The sequence below is a fragment of the Musca autumnalis genome, unplaced genomic scaffold (genome assembly GCF_047663935.1).
Source record: "Musca autumnalis isolate F117 unplaced genomic scaffold, ASM4766393v1 scaffold_4, whole genome shotgun sequence".
Lineage (NCBI taxonomy): Eukaryota > Metazoa > Arthropoda > Insecta > Diptera > Muscidae > Musca > Musca autumnalis.
The window spans coordinates 129,182,853-129,200,912 of NW_027411977.1; the positions used below are offsets into that span (position 1 = coordinate 129,182,853).

Genomic DNA, 18,060 nt, shown 5'->3' on the forward strand with positions numbered 1-18,060 from the left:
CACGTCAAAATTGTAGTAGTGCTAATGCCGAAATGGATAGTTGTATATTATTTTCAAACCTTTTGTTTTGATTTCATGTAATAATGGAGCGAGCATAGAACAGAATAGTTGGTTCATTATGCTGTTCTGAATTATTTCTTTCAACTTTAATCTTTGCACATATTTCTCTCATTGTGGTGTGGGGTGTAAATGATTCCTTCTTGTCGAATATACTCCAGTTGCGTATATTCTTTAAACGTTTCAACTCATCGCAGCAAACATAGAGGACAGGTACTGTGTTCCAAGTGCCAAATGTTTATTATAGGCCTTTGTTGTGTGTCTAAACAAAACGAATTTACCTATGGAAAAGTAACAACAACAACAACATAATATTTTAAAAGCATTTTAATAAACCGCCCTCATCGTTTCGGTTCCCCGTTTGTTTTAACAAATACAAGTCTGTACGTAATATAAACTTGAGTATGCTTCTGTGTATTTCTTACACACAGTGCAGTTACAAATTGATCTAAATCAATAAACTTGTTGATTGAAAAAAAATTTTAAAAAATTGTTTCAATAACACATCAACAATTGTTGTGTGATTTAATCCCATTACCGAATCTGTATTATATGTACATACATATATTTCTAATTTTATATTAGTTATGTCTTTTAGCTTTTGACATGAAAATATGAATATTTGTTTACCATATCATGGGTAAGCAAGCATTCTGTTTAACACAGGTAGTCAAGTTATACGAATTTCGCTTTATAGTTGCCTTTTATGTTGCGGGCAAACATACAATTGCTCGTCTAAACTTTTAAAGAAGAATATGCACAAACACACTTCCATTTATTTATTTGTGTGCTATTTCATGCTGAATAAATCAATTATTTGTTATTGCTAAAAATACATTAAAACATTGTTCGCAGGCATGTGTCTGCGTATTTGATTGTTTGTTTGTTTCTTTAACGTTTTACTGTTTGATCGAACAATAAATTTTTTAAAGGTATGATGGATGGTGGATTTGGCATATCTACCATAACAGCGTATACGCGTAGATACATACATACATATGTATGTATGAACATATGTATACATAACTGAAATTGAATGAAATAATACATATATATTTTCATTTACACATGCAAATGTATGTATGTATGCCTAATGGACAAATATCGATGATTGAAATCTGAGAATGGGTTAGCATTTAAAGAGAAATTAATTTAATTATTAATAAAGATTTTTTGCGAAATGTTTCTTGTTGTTTATGCATATAACTCATTTGTCGCATTATTTATTCATTTGAGCGTACAGCACTATAAATAATCCACAGATTAATCATAAGATTAGCAGATTTGTCATATTAAAAAATACGTATTCGCAATTGTATAAAGCAGTACATAGCTTAAAGGAATAGTAATGGAAATAAACCGGACAATTTTTTGTTGTCACCGACTGTTAATTTCGATATGGGATTCGATAGTAAACATACTGAAATAAACGAAACCAAAGACGACTTTTTTTAAAATTTTGGAAAATACGTCATTTTTGCAAATTTCTGGAGAAAGAAATAGATATTTCTCGGAAATTATAACAGATATTGTGTTCATTGTTGTTATTTTAGGTGGTAGGATTGTTGACCTTAAGAATTACAGTAGCGCTTACACAAAGTGAGCTATTTTATTTTTCCTCAGGTACAAAATGTTTGTTAAATTCCAAGTTTAGTGGACCAGAACTTTTAGAGAACGAAATGGAATAATGTTTCGCATTCACAAAATGATGCCTGAGAGTATCCTCTTTCAGCCCATATATACTTTTGTTCCCATCCTGTTCCGTACATTTAACACTTAACATTATTGAAATTTCATGGAGAAATGTGTGTTTTTTTCCACACCGTTACCCATATTCATTTTAGTTTTTTATACAAATGGAAAATTTTTAAATAAGATAAGATAATAAGACTATACTGTATATAGATTTATTCGTGAGGACAACGGTTTTATATTCACGCTACACTTCTCCAGATAAAGCGTGCTTACCAAGTACTACTTCACCCGAGCAGTCTCCTTGTAGATAGCTTTGTGGATTCCTGACTGGTATGGGACTGGTATTGCATTGCATTCAGCCGAATGCTGGTGACATACCGTATCTGCTTTGTGGGACCACAGCTTCGAACATGCAACTTGCTGACCTGCTTAGCGTGATTACATCAAAATTTCATCAATATATAGATACAAAGTTAAAATATCTTAAATCGGTTGGTACTGTCTATTCCAAAACATGGACTTATATACACAATTTTTTGTTGTAGATGAGTGTTTTGACCGCTAGATACCCTAAGTGCCAAATTATAGCTAATTCGTTGAAATACGTCTAAATGCCTAAAATCGGGTGGTACCGTCATATATATTCTATTCCAAAGAATAGACCCACGTTCACAATTTTTAGTAGAGAAGTGTTCTGACGACTAGGAATACTTAATGGAAAAATATAGCTAAAACAGTCAGAAAATTTAGCTACAAACTTCAATATGCAACAAATCGGATGGTATCGTTATATGGCCACCTAGCTGTAGTAATAAAAACCGCGAAAACTATACAAAATAAATTTTAAAATTGATGTTTAGAACAAGTTGTGTACTTGGACCCATATGGGATGATACTCAAAGGAGTTTGTCAATGGATTTGGCCCATCCACACCCCATCTAAGTTTGAACATTCGAGAGTTATCGTGCGTTAAAACTGTCTGAAGGATCGTTCCAATGCTTTTGCGATGTACAAGAGTGTCCTTAACTATTGTCTTGGCTACAATTTTTGTCTTAGTTTTGGATCGAATGATAGACAAACATATCAAAAAATAAATAAAAAGTGTCAGTCGACTTTGCCGACAGAGATGCAGTTAGGCAAGAAATGTATTGCAAAAACCAAAATTGTAGAAAATTTCATATTAATTGTTCGTTTATGGCAACAAATTATGTAAAAACTATACGGTTTTTTGTGCAAATCTCTTGCTATAGGTCCTTACAACAATATTCCGTCAAAATATGCAAAGGTTATTTGCGATTTATAACAAATACGGTCAAAAATAAGAATTAACTACTACTTGGGGGTGACAATAAAAGTATTGCAAAAATTGCAAAATCGATGGTTTCTTCGAGAATTACCAAAGGTGTGTTCCTTAATGAGTTGTCTATCCACTTTATTCATTCATTGGAGCATTAATGAGCTTAGTTAAACCAAAAATTAAGGCTCGGTATGTTCCACTCTAAGGATAGTGGTTCCCCAATTTTTAGTAAATCTTGATCCTTCGTTGGAGGATGTTTTTGGAGTTTTTTGTTAAATTGGACCCAAACATTTTATGAGGGTTGATACCAGGATGTTGGGCCGATGTATTTAAGAGTTTTGTGTTGTTATATTACATCGGCAATTTACACAAATAAGATTAACATATTATGATCTGGTCTTTGGAATGGTGGTAGTTGACTTTGTTTGAGCTTTCGGGATCGATTTTTCTGACTTTCAGACTAATGACTATTAAATATTTCTTAATGATGTCAGTGGGGATGTCCTCCCAATCAGTATTATATCCGTGAACCCAATGTTTCATGCTATTTTCTATGGTAAATGATATGGTACCCAAATATTCGGTATTCCAGCTTCTCCAGTAGCGGTTTAATTTCCATATTTGATGGGTTTTATTGGATTTAGCGCATTTTTTTGGATTTTTTATGATAGCAGAGGATAATATCTATCCACTTAGTAAAAATTAAATCATATCAATACCATTGAGATACGAAATAGTGCTCTGTCGTAGGTCGTTTCAAAATACTACACTGGTGTCAACTTTTTCCATATACTTTCCAGAGGTATTTCGATGTTCTCAAACCCAAAACCGGGCTGCTTTGCATTGTTCCATTATTCTACAATACATATTGAGTCAAATATTCATCCTTGACATACTTGCCTGTGGCCGATTCGCCATTGTTTATTGTTAATATGGTCCCATGCGTTTTTTACCTGTCTGAAGACCCTCCATGACCGCATTTTTTATCACTGAACTTTATTACATTCAATACTGTTAGTCTATTATTAGCCGCAAAGGTCATAATGCATAATGCATAATGACCGCAAAAATTGCAAAAATTTTATAGTTTTATAGTACTGATTTTCCCGTTGCAATACTTTTATTGTCACCCCCAAGTAGTAGTTAATTCTTATTTTTGACCGTATTTGTTAAAAATCGCAAATAACCTTTGCATATTTTGACGGAATATTGTTGTAAGGACCTATAGCAAGAGATTTGCACAAAAAACCGTATAGTTTTTACATAATTTGTTGCCATAAACGAACAATTGATATGAAATTTTCTACAATTTTGGTTTTTGCAATACTTTTCTTGCCTAACTGTATACCCTCAGACTACGTGAATTGAAACTTTCATCTACGGACAGAGGAGAGGACCGATATTATTATATTAGGAAATCCAAAGTTTGGACCAAATTCGTGAATTATCGTGTTCTCCAATCACTACATATGGTGCTATAGGGGTTTTTTACACCTTTCGGGTTGTTTTCTCAAGAAGAATGGACATGCCCCTGAAAAAACTTTTACCGTCGTAATTGAGGCAGTGAATGCAAATTGCATCAACAAAAATCAAAGTGATTCGATGGCAGGTCTTAAAGTGAACTTATCCGAAATTTTTTGTCAGAGGTATTCGAAGGAGTGGACAAATTTAGTCCATATTCGAATCTGATCTATATCTAGTAGATATGTTAGGATGTATAACGTATGGAGCAAATCGGTCACTCCCTTCAAGAGTTACCGTGCGCACAATTTTTTCGAATCTTTTCGGAATTTTGTGACGGAGGTACCGGAAGGAGTGGACCGATATGATCTTTGAACTTAAACTAAGTTTTGACAAAATATTACGAAGGCCAAATTTTAGACCGAATCGGCAGATCCCTTCGAGAGTTATCGTGCGCTCCAACCAGCCAGACAGACAGACGGATATGGCTAAATCAACTCCAAATTGTCTGAAACGGATTTCGTCTAAACATAATTGGGATTTAAAACCATTATTTCGATGAGGCACATTTTGTCTGTATAAAAGTGTATATACCCTCGTTAGCATAAATGCTGAGGGTATAAAAACCTGACAAAAATGGCGAATTTTCTAAACTTTCGACTTCTACCATGAAAACGACGTTTTTTTTTCTAAGTAGTATGTTCACAGAAATTGTGTCCCGAAAATAAGTCAAAATAAAAATAAGTCAAAATTACAAATAGTTTACTAAATATGAGCCCAAAAAAACTGTATGTCAAAATCAGGAAGCTCGATATCTTAGACGTACATATCTACGAGAAACTGACATGCAAAACGCCCTTACAATGTTTAAATTGCCCCAATCCTTGTTAGGCTAAAGACTAAGCATATGAAAAGTAATACTATAAGGTAGTTTATAGTTGAAAGCAAAGTCTAAATTGGCCTTATGTGCCGATCAAAATTTAATTCTTTATTCTTTAATTCCCAAAATAATTATTGAAAAAGCAATAAACCAATCTCAATATATCCTGAATCCACATAAATAAATAAATACACGACCCGAGACTAAACATATTAAACTATGAAAAAACCCTTACAACCATAATTTAATGTTGGTGCATGTGGCCTTCCCTATGCATTCTTCACCCGTTCGTTCTGCAATTGATGATTTACATATCTACCATTACATTTCCGCTACATGCAAGAACCACTCATAAAACATCGATACCACGCTCCACCCATCATCATCCCCTTTCATTCGTTTATCCTACATTTAAAGGCGCTGCGCCTGTCGTAAACGAGATGTGACGAATGCCATGCAACGTGATTTATATTTTGTATGTCAATGACTGAAATTGACACAATTGTTGTAATGAATAATTTAATATCGCCCCAACATACAATAAACAAATTAAGCGTCATTGACTTGCCGATGATAATAACAACAACAATGGTGGCGGAATGGAAAAATCGTCACACGAACGAGCGAAAACTGTATGATGAGGACATTGACGCTAACAACGTGATGTTGATGGTGTTATCGTTAACACCCATAGAGTGTTCGTTTTTTCCTTTTGTTAGAAAAAAGGATTTTTATGAGCGATTGGGAAAATGATATCCGTTTAGTCGAGTAATTGGATCATCATAAAATTTTATGCTGCTTCAATAAAACAAAGCAAAACAAAACCAAAAACACTAATGAGACAATAACACAAACAAAATGCTGAAGAGAATGTTAAGAGATCGATATTGACTGTTAGATAATATGATAATGATGCATATCATATTTTACTATACATACACGGCACACTTCTGTGCAACACTTTTACCGAGTGTTCAATAAAACGTTTATGACCATAAAGATATGTTTTGTACCGAAATTGTAAATGATTTTGTTGAAGAATGCACTCACATAAATATAAATACATACATATACGTACATATCGCTTAAGTGATAATTAAAAAGCGTTATATAAAGACCGGAATCACTCATCTAAATTTCCTGGAATTGCAGGAAAAATGTGGATAATAAATTCAATTTTCAATTGTGGCCCATCAAATAAAGGGTTTCACTGAACACCGCACAAGCAAAAATATATACATATAAGCTGGGAGAGGAAATTATCAGCTATTTATTTACGGCCGTACGAAGTTCTAATCTTTGAACCAGACCGACCCAATTTTTCTTTTTGGATCTCTTACCCCCTAATTTTTTTCATTTGATTCAAAAACCTTATATATGAAACTTTATGGGCATCGGTTAACGTTAACCAGTGCCACCCGGGCTATCTTTGTTTCCATAGTAATTTGTATGGGGCCAAAGTTGCATTTGCACAAAAATGCTCTAACCGCCGCAATTGCACAATTGTGGTGCAATCGATGAGAAAACATTACCAGTTCCTTGTTGCGGCTAAAGAACCAATCTACAGTGGATCAAGTCATTGGACAAAAATAAAAAAAAACTGAATGTAAAATTGTTGGTACAACATCTCGCAACTCTGACAGCTATGATATGGACCTTTATAAAAATATATTAGTTTTTGTTTCAGTCGAAAGCGTTCATCTTAAAAATAGCTCTAAAAGTCGAAACATTTGAATAATATTTGTTGTAGTGAGAACAATTAACAATTTACGTGCAGGTAAATATATATTAAAAATATCGCGAAACTAATACGTATTGCAAAATATTATAACGGACTTTGAAGGAGGATGCAATAGTGTAATTATACCCTCCACCATAATATGAAGGTTTGTAACACATCTAAGTATACATCGTAGACCCTGTAATGTACGTATATATGTATATATATTCTTGACCAAAGTAAAATTGTAAGTCGATATAACCACGTTCCTCTGTCCGTCAAAAATACAGCTCGCAATTTTTCAGGTAGAGCTTTGTAATTTGGTAAAGAAGTTTCTATTACTCCTAGAATGTTTGGTATTGAAAATGGGTCCACGGTTCACGTTTTGATATATCCCCCATAGAACCGGATTTTCCGTATTTTGAAGGTTTTAGCTTCATTATCACACCGAAATGGCTGAAATTCGGTACTTAGTCTTCGTTGGGGGTAAACAACTTTTCCCAAACAATTTTTCGGTATAGGTCCTAACTCGCCTTCATATAGCCCCCATAGAACGGTACCTCCAGATTTTCGGTATTTTGTAGGTTGTGTCCACAATAATCCATTGAAATGGCTAAAATTTTCTACTTAGTCTACGTTGGGGGTAAAAAACTTACCCCCAGAATTTCGTCGGTATAGGTCCACGCCTTCATGTAGCCCCCATAGAACGGTACCTCCCGATTTCCGATATTTTGAAGGTTTTAGATTCACTATCACACCGAAACGACTGAAATTCGTTACTTAGTCTTCGTTGGGGGCATAAAACTTTTCCCCAGAAATTTGTCGGTATAGGTCCACGCCTTCATAGAGCGCCCATAGAACGGTACCTCCCGATTTTCGGTATTTTGAAGGTTGTGGCCACAATAATCCATTGGATTGGCTGATATTTGGTATTTAGTCTTCGTTGGGGGTATACAACTTTCCATATGAAATTTGTCGGTATAGGTCCATGCCTTCATATAGCCCCCATAGAACGGCACCTCCCGATTTTCGGTATTTTGAAGGTTGTGGCCTCAATATTCCTCCGAAATGGCTAAAAATTTGGTATTTAATCTTCGTTGGTAGTATAAGATTTTCCGCCATAAATTTGTCGGTACATGTCCACGCCTTCACGTAACCCCTATAGAGCGGTACCCCCCGATTATCGGTATTTTGAAGGCTGTGGCCACAATAATCCACCGGAATGGTTGAAATTTGGTATATAGTCTTCTTTGGGGATATTCGACTTTTCACCTAAATTTGTTGGTATTGGTCCACATCTTCATATAACCGCCATAGAATGATACCTCCCAATTTTCGGCATTTTAAAGGTTGTGGCCCCAGTATTCCCCGAAGTTGCTGAACCCCGTGATTTTCGGTATTTTGAAGATTGTGGCCACAACAACCCACCGAAATGGTTGAAATTTTCTTTCTTTCCGACTGAAATTCGTCGGTGTATGCCCACGTTTCGATATAGCCCCTATTGAACGTTACCTCCCGATTTTCGTAATTCTGAAAGTTATGACGTCAATATCCCACCGAAAGACTGAAATTGGTAATTTAGTCTTCCATGAGGTTATAAAATATTCCAGAAGAGAATTATCAGTATAGGTCCACGTCTTCATATATCCAACATAGAAGCGTACCTCTTGATTTTCGGTATTTTGAAGGTTTTAGCCACTTTATCTTACCGAATTATCAGAAATTTGGTATTAAGCCTTCTTTGAATCTAAAAGCTTTCCGCCAGAAATTTGTAGGTATAGATCCACGTTTTGATATAGCCCATAGAAAGGTACCTCCCGAATTTCGGTATTTTAAAGGTTGGCCTCATTGTTTAGCCGAAATTGGTATTTAGTCTTCTTTATAAACAAAAGGAAACCAATTGTTCCATTTTACTTCAATACAACGCCGTTCTTACTTGTTTAAAAAAATGGTGTTTTAACGTGTTGTGGAATTCCAGTTAGCTGTTTGTTTCCTTAGTGTATTTTGAAATGCCAATTCGATCATATACTTAAATTTGGTCTATGATTTTAGTCATGATGCCAACCAGTTCCCACCTCGGGAATAATTTTCCAATGTAGGTCATGGGTTCAAGATTGTCCAGTATTAATATCAGCTGCCATCTAGTGCCAGACTTTAAATGGTAGGTCGCAGACTATAACTGCTCTAGAATATAGTTTCTGTGGATATATTAGGGTATAACGCTCTATACGGCTTACGTAGGAAGACCTAAAATCTATATTAAATTTAACCAGCTAAATTGTTTGGTTTTTATGTTGTTGTTTGTTGTTCTGCATCATAAAATAATAGGCACTTTTGTACATGACATTTTGTACTAACAGCATACAACAATTCATACACCCACCATCTCGTATATCCCCTCCGGAGGGGAAAGGAGGGAGAATGCTACGCTCATGGCTTCTTAAAACAATCTTCACATAAGCAAAAAGCTGTAACCAGCGAATTTGCATGATATTTACACTGGAAATAGGTTTGGCCACTTTCTCCATACAAGTGGATCGACTGTGCAATCGTACAAAAATTTTTGAAAAGCGGATTGGATTTTCATGTAGCTCCGATGGGTCGATTTTTGGTATTTTGGGCTTATATAGCTGTGTATATCGAAATCTGATCCGACTTTCACAATTTATTTTGCCAAAAAAATGAACTGGCAAAAAATGTTCATCGATTGGACCATAAATGCGGTTTTTAAACGGGTTTTTGGATCAAATAGGAAAAAATGAGGGGGTAGGCGTTCCAATTTTTTTTTTTTTTAATTTTTGGATCGCCCTAATGTACATATATCCCTAAATTATCTCTTGGTTTTTCTCATTTGCTTATGTAACATGCATACATATGCAAATGCACAAAGAAGGTTATAAAAACGAGTTAAGTTCTGTTGGGGCTAATTTTTACATACTCCTCGATTACGAAAGTTCCTACGTCCACAATTTGTGGTATAGACGTTTTATGAGCACTGGAGACAGGTAAACCCCTTCGATTCGTGAATATGTCCCTGGGACCTTTTTACTTTTTTTTTTTACTCAGTGATCGTCAATGGGAAGTATGTCAGGCCTGCACATACATACATTCCAAAGAATTTTTGTGAAGAATCGTTAAAAATGTTCATGTCGATCGGATTTATAGTTCAAACGGTACCGTTATATGAAATGATAGACTAAAATAAAGTTGTCGGTAAGTCCTACAAATAGCAGTACTGCATCTTTATTTTTTAATTTTCTTTTTAAATTTACCAATTTTTGTCGAAAAAAAATGACATAGAATTTCACTACTGTTCAATAAAGGAAGGTATTATGATACCAATCAGGATTTAAGTAGGCAGTTTACAATTTTTTCTATCGGATGACCCGAAAAACTTCAAAACAGCTCACCATTCCTTTGCTATCTAAAACGATATGGTTTTTGAACGTTTCTCTATTGGTTTGTTGATATTATATAAGGTAGTGACATACGAAAATGATTAACGGAAGAACGGCCGTAAGTTCGACTGGGCCGAACTCTTTATACCCTCCACCGCGAACTGTATCTAAGTAAATATGAACAATGAGTAACTACTAAGCTCTAATTCCTTGGAGGAGAATAATATTTTAACTGATAATAATCACTTTGTAATGAATTTTTTCTATGTGGAGGTTTTCTATCCACCGTGAGTGCTTTTAAATGGGGGCTATATGAAGACTATACCCACAAATTTTTGGTGGAAAATGTTATACCATCAACGAAGACTAAACGCATAATATCTGCATTTCTGTTCTACGGGAGCTATACGAAGACGTCCAAGTATTCAGAAAAATTTCAGGTGGAAATTATAATAAAAAATAAAAAATAAAAACTCAGCCATTTCGGTGGGATATTGAGGCTAAAACCAAGAAAATACCTAAAATCTCTGTTCTATGAAGGCAATAGGAAAATCTGGACCTATACCCACAAATTTCAGGTTAATAGTTTTACGCCGCCAACGAAGATTAAATTCCAAGGCGTGGGTGGCACAGTGCGAAATATGGGAAGTTTAGTGGAACTTTAAGGAAATTTGAAAGTACACAAAATTCATGAATTTTATATTGAATTCGTTAGCTTAGTATCCCACCGCAAATGGCGATTTAATCCGCGAAACAACTTAAAAATGCACTTAAATTTGCACATTTGTTTCATTTTTTTTTTTTTTAAGAAATAGATTTTCGATTCATTAAAGAAAATTGAGTGGCGCGGACAAACCTTAATATTTAACAAAACAATTATGATATTTTACTCTTTAAAACAGCAAAAATCTCTTATTGTTTTCATGCAATTTTAGTCGGAACGATGGGCATTTTTAGAGTTTTCAAAATTATTTTTTTTTTTCCGTGGACATTTCGTAAGTGATTCCCGTATATTCCCGTGTTAAGATATATATAATCTGAAAGATTGGATACTTCTCTGTTCGCAAAGCTATAAAACGATACAGAAATGCACAGTCTTCGGAGATATTCGAGACTTTTCAAAATGACTTCGGAAATGTTTTTATTCGTTTAAATCTCAAAATTTACATTTGGACCAAAATCGGTCGTAATTTTTTTAACCTTTAAAAACCTCAAATGGGGGATCCGTCATATGGGGGCTATATCAAAACGTGAACCCACGTTGCTAATATTTCGCGTAGTGGTTTTCTATCTACGAAGAACATAAAACGCTAAAATACAACCAAATTAGGTTGGAAAATGTGCCTGGAACCTTTAAAATATGTCATAACGGGCGGTGTCGTTCAAAGGGGGCTATAAAAAAACGTGCACTGATATAGCCAATTTTCAATACCAAACATTCTAGGAGTAGTAGCAACTTTTTTACAAAATCAACATAAAACTTCTCCACAAAAAATTGTGGGCTCGTTTTTGCAACCGAATGACCTGACATCATGCCGGTATTTAAAAGAAGCCAGTGTTGGCGAAAACTTATCCAAAATTCAAAATTTCAGTTTTTTTTTTTAACATTATCCCAAACTGGAAATTATCACAATACATAGAACTAAGACAGAATACAATTTTTTAATTTTGTTAGGCCTTTTTGCCAACTCTACTTGCTTGAGGTACCAGTGCACTATAGGTAAATTGGCCTGTTTTTGAGGCAAAAATTAATAGCGGTGGATCTATTGTCTTTTTATACATTTTTAATGCTTTATATGCAAAAGTAAGCTAAAGCAAAGAATTACACGGTAGAATTCAGATATAGTGAGAATCTGTTATAAGAAAATACGTTTATAACGAACAAAGTTTTGTGTTTCCAAAGATTTTTTCTTAATATTTATATACACATTCAACTTCTTAAAATGACCACTATTACAACGAACAAAAATTGTCACACCGCGAATAGAATTTCTTACAATTTCCGATCCGTTTTTAAGCATAAGCGGACAGCGACGAATTTAAGCACTGTTTTAAATATTTAATATATAATATTTAAAAGTAAGCTTTCATAAGAATATTAGAGACGAACACGGTTTTAACGAACGGCGGATATAACGAACACATTTTGTTGTTCCTACACCCCATTCTTATTTTACCTATTTTATTCATTCCAACCCAATGAGCGCGGTTAAAACCATAAAAATGTTATAATGAACTAAAAAATTGATCCGCCAAAATTTTTTAGAAACATTAATATATTTAAAATGTTAATTAGCGAAGAGATCTTTATAAATATTATTTTGTTAAAAGGTAGAACGTATTACAGATATAATTAACAAAAATGTTGACCACGCCACCTCTGTACATTTTAACAACACATGGAGAATATATATTTAAAGAAAATGTATTTTTAGTTCAAATCGGATGGTTTTTTGTGTTTAGATTTTCATCATCAAATCAAAAATTAAAAAAAATATATATTTTTTCTGCAAGGAGGTCAACTTCAAAAAAGTCATATAAGTCATAAAACGCAAAAAATCGGTATATTGTGTAGTTCATTCAAAACGATTTACTGAAGATATTCCCGGTGTCAGAATTTCAGACAAAGTTGGACAATTTTGTAAAATTCTATAATAAAAAACGATAATTTTGTTTTCTTAGATTGTGTCCTATATGACGTTCTTTTTCCGCTGTAACAAACATTTTGAAGAAAATTATTTCTTAAAACAGAAAGTGCACACCGCCACCATTCCACTGAATATCATATCAATGTATGTATTTGATTATTAACAAAATCTTACAAATTCAGATTCATGAAAGCCGTAACCACCTGTAACGCATAGAAAATGCCATCAACCCCAAAAGTACCACTCTCCTGGTGATTTCAACAACAACGCAACAACTAACGTGTAATGTATACAAGATTGCAGCTACAATATTTATGTAAACCCATCCAGAACCGTAACCAGTACGCTAACCTGTGTAGTTATATCTGAAAATCTTCGACGCAGAAGTCTCATCATTCGCCCTAACCGGCTAAACTTCGAAAGCAGCCAGTGTCTGAGATATACATTAAACGATGTAAAATCACGAGTTCTATAATCCTATTATGAGTTTAAAATATTATATTTTTGCGCGTCCGAATTATAAAAAAAAATAAAAAAACCGAAATTCCGGTTTCAAAATGTCAGCATCAATTTTAGGTGGATGCAGTGAATATATCGAAAAATCATACACTAGCATAATGTTGCCCATGGAGTATTCTTTGAGTCTTCCTTTGGGCATAGGTCTAAATTATATAAGGTTATGCCAGAAATCGGAAGGGAGCATAAAATAACTTGTAAGGTTCATCCCATTTTTACCCATTTTTCTACATTGATGCTAACACAGCTTTCACGTAAACTAATTTTAATTGGCGACATTATAGGATCCCTCCAAAAACACTTCATTTTAAAGAATTTCAGTCATATAGTATAGAATATGTACGTTAACAGTTCGCGAATTATGAAAGGGCGAAACTCGGATTCATCGATTGTAAAACATTTTTGGTTTTTACCATATATCGACTCAAAAAGTGATTCTATGTATATCCCTAAAAGGAACTATGGGTCTATCTCGCTTCCTTTCGCATGTTACATGTAGATGCACACACACATAAATAACACCCCTTACCACAGTGTGGTGTAGGGTATAACATTCTGGCTATTTACTCAGTTGTACCCGATTTATCCATTTCCCATCTTTATCCATTTTATATGTTATTGATAAAACTTTTCTGATAATTCGATTATATTGATTTTTCCTTAAAATCGAATAAAGTCAGGAACCAACGCCAATGTATGTAGGGTCAGTATGTTTGTATACAAAACAAAATTTATGCCATATCAAATGAGAGAATTAAATCCTTATTCAAAAGTTTGATATTTTTATGATTATTTTTATTTATTTATATATTTATTTTTATACCCTCAACCCATATATGGAGGGTATAATTCTAAGTCGATATAACCAAGTCCGTCCGTCCGTCCGTCTGTTGAAATCAAGATACAGCTTGCAATTTTTAGGATAAAGCTTTGTAATTTGGTATAGAAGTTTCTATTACTCCTAGGATGTTTGGTATTACAAATGGGTTATATAGGTTTACGTTTTGATATAGAACGGTACACCCGATTATCGGTACTTTGAAGGGATTAGCTTCATTATCACACCAAAATGGCTGAAATTTGGTACTAAGTCTTCGTTGGGAGTATAAAAGTTTTCACCAGAATTTTTTCGGTATAGGTCCAGTCCTTCATATATCCCCCATTTTGAAGGGTGTGACCTCAATATTCCACCGGAATGGTTGAAATTTGGTATTAAGTCTTATTTGGGGTACGAAACCTTCCATATGAAATTTGTCGGTATGGATTCGCACATTCATATTGCCCCATAGAACGGTACATCCCATTTGTCGGTATTTTGAAGGTTGTGATCTCAAAATTCCACCGAAATGGCTGAAATTTGGCATTTTGTCTTCGCTGGTGGTATAAAAATTTCCCACAGAAATTTGTCCCCCCACGCCTTCATATAGCCCCCATAGAGCGGTACCTCCCGATTTTCGGTATTTTGAAGGTTGTGGCCACTACGTTGGACTGAAATTCGTCGGTATAGGTCTAGGTTTCTATAGACCCCCCGTGGAACGGTACATCTGAAGATCGTGACGTCAATATCCCACCGAAATTACTGAAATTTGTTATTTAGTCTTCCATGGGGTTATAAAATACTCCAGAAGAGAATTATCAGTTTAGGTCCACGTCTCCTATATCCACACAGAAGCGTACCTCTTTATTCTCGATATTTTTTCGATATTTCGGTAAGATAATGTGGTTAATCTTACCGAAATATCGGAGATTTGTATTTAGTCTTATTTGAGTTTAAAAACTTTCCGCCAGATATTTGTCGTTAAAGGAAAGGAAACTAACTGTTCAATTTTACTTCAATACAACTCGTGGTAGAGGGTATAAGAAGTTCGGCCTGGCCAAATTTAACTCCGTTCTTACTTGTTTTGTTTTTTTTTTTTTGTAATTGTGGCCGTCGGTTATTATTTGAATTAAATTTTCATTACCACTACTTTAATAGTATATTAAATTTAACTCGTTGGCAAAGTTTTCTCTGTCTTTCTAATGGGATTTGCTCAGTAGAAGATCGATTGATTGAATATTCCATGATTTCCCCACAGATTGTAATATTTTTTCTATTTAAATTAATATTTTTATTATTAAATCCATTTTTTTTATGACTCTGGTAATTTCCACGTATATTTTCCACTTTTAATTTTATTGTTTTTATTATTTGTTTTATTTCTTAATAGTTTTCATTTCTATAATTAAAGAACTTTTAATTATAAACCCAACAATTAGCGAAGTAACACACCACAAAAACTAATTAACAATAATTGCACACATACACAACAGACATAAACTTATGATAAACTCTAACCGGAAACAGGAACTGCTGAAACGGATGACTGCTGCTTCCGTTGATGTTGTGTTGGTCAATTTTACAACATTGACATGGTTTGCTTTCAGTTGATTGTTGGGAATTGTATTGGTAATTGTTTTAGTTTACATTTAATTGTAGTTGTAATTAATACCATATGAATTTCAAATTGTTGTTGTCATGAAATACAAACACTAATAATACTTTATATGTTTTTAGTAGTAGTGGTGAGGTGATAACATTCACTTGGGATATCCACAAGTGTTTGTACTTGTTGGTACACCAGTTGAGTGGTGGTAGTATTTGTATTTGAATTTTTTATTTATTTTTGTTGTCTCTCACTTTTATATTGCCTTTTGGACTTTTACTTGTATTTGAATTTGTTAGCATATCCACTTGTAAACACACAGTAAAACAGCGACTAACAAATTTACCAACTCAAAAGTAAAAATATTAACTTTCACTTTTAGTTTTCATTAGTATTGCATGTTTTTTTTTTTAAATATTATTTTCTGCATATTTATTTATGTATGGATGTGTATTATTTATTTGCTCCTATTTTTATCAAATATATATTGTTGCCAAAAAACACACACTTTTACACAAACAAAAAACACTAAACACTATTGTAGGTGTTTCACAAACACACAGACACACAATTAAAATACTCTCTCATATGTATTTCTTATCTTTATCATTTCTTTCTTTCACTTTAAAAATATTTAATTCCATTTTCCGGTATTCCGTTTTTTTATTTCCGAATTTTCCAAATATTTTCTTTGAAATGAAACCCGCAACTGAAGAAAATCATTCCTTTGCAATGGCTTTTATATGAATTTCCAACTATTCGTTTGCCACGGGTGTGCTTTGAAGCTTTTGAGTGCGCAAAAGCTCTGTGGAATTTATTCCTTGCTCTCTACTTAACGATTGTTTACATTCGTATGCGAGAGTGGTTTCGTTAAGTTTTGTGCAAACAGGTTGTCGGCATTCTTGGCGGCAAATCATAACAGGTAGTTTATGTATTAACATTTATTTTAGGCTTTAAGTATTACATTTTTGGTAAAAGAAGTGAATACAAAGAGTTGTTTTTTAATTCATCCACATTTTGAAAACTGAATTTTTCTTTGTGTTTTACACAAAATATTTAAATCATAGGGACCGAAATCACAAATGAAAAGGAATAACTACAGTCGGATGAAGACGGCTGGGACCATTTTCAATAAAATTTTAGAAATTGCATTGTCCAACATTTTCAAGATAATTGTGTGTAAACAACTTCTACTTCGGATTTTATGAAAGTACAAATCCAATCGACAAAAACCATATTTGGGTTTTGTGTTGTTAGATCGGGTTTAGATTTTATGGCCTCATCTCAACATGCCACAATATTGACTTTTTGGAGTAAATCGCGGTAATAACTCTGAAACCAATCGGAATCTTGGTTAAACCTTTGAAGCAAACTTGTAGTTAAGAGCATAAAGAAAATATTTAGAGAAATAATCACCTCTAAAAAAATATTGCCTCAAAAATGCATAATATATGTATCTAACAATTACATTATTTTGTAAAAACTGTTTCATTTTACGTTGAATTTTCTTTGGAAAAAATATCCGCTGGAATGGAATTCTAAACTCTTCTTGTAAAATACGTCTATCGTGCTGTTTCTATCACATGTTTCAACGACAATTTGATAAATATATCAACAATGCATTAAAATCCCAAATATGAATATTAGGGTGGTTTTATAAAATCTATGTTGGATTTGTTTATATAGCTAATATTAAAATCTGACCCGATTTTTAAAATTTTTTGTAGGATTACTTGTTTAGCCCCAGTAATCAACTGATAAACATTTTTCACCGATTGGACAATAAATTCGCCTTTGGCCCCATACAAATTACTATTGAATCGTTGAGGCCCCAGTGGCACGTGTTAACATATCCCGATTGCACTTAAACTTTGCAGTCTTAAAATCTAACATAAGAAATCCAACATCGATTTTTTCCCTTTGAGTTAAAACAGTCTAATGCCTGTGTGAACATTATTTGAAATA

At 33.7% G+C, this 18,060-nt stretch overlaps 1 protein-coding gene across 1 annotated transcript in view; it reads right to left on the minus strand.

The window, feature by feature from the left end:
- The window catches only part of LOC141402657 (adenylate cyclase type 6), a 555,913-nt gene extending 539,104 nt beyond the window's left edge, over positions 1-16,809 (minus strand). Inside the window, exon 1 of the mRNA XM_073984363.1 lies at positions 16,008-16,809. The gene's annotated coding sequence lies outside the window, so the exon portion shown is untranslated. The remainder of the gene's footprint in view (positions 1-16,007) is intronic.
- Between the last annotated feature and the right edge of the window lie 1,251 nt (positions 16,810-18,060).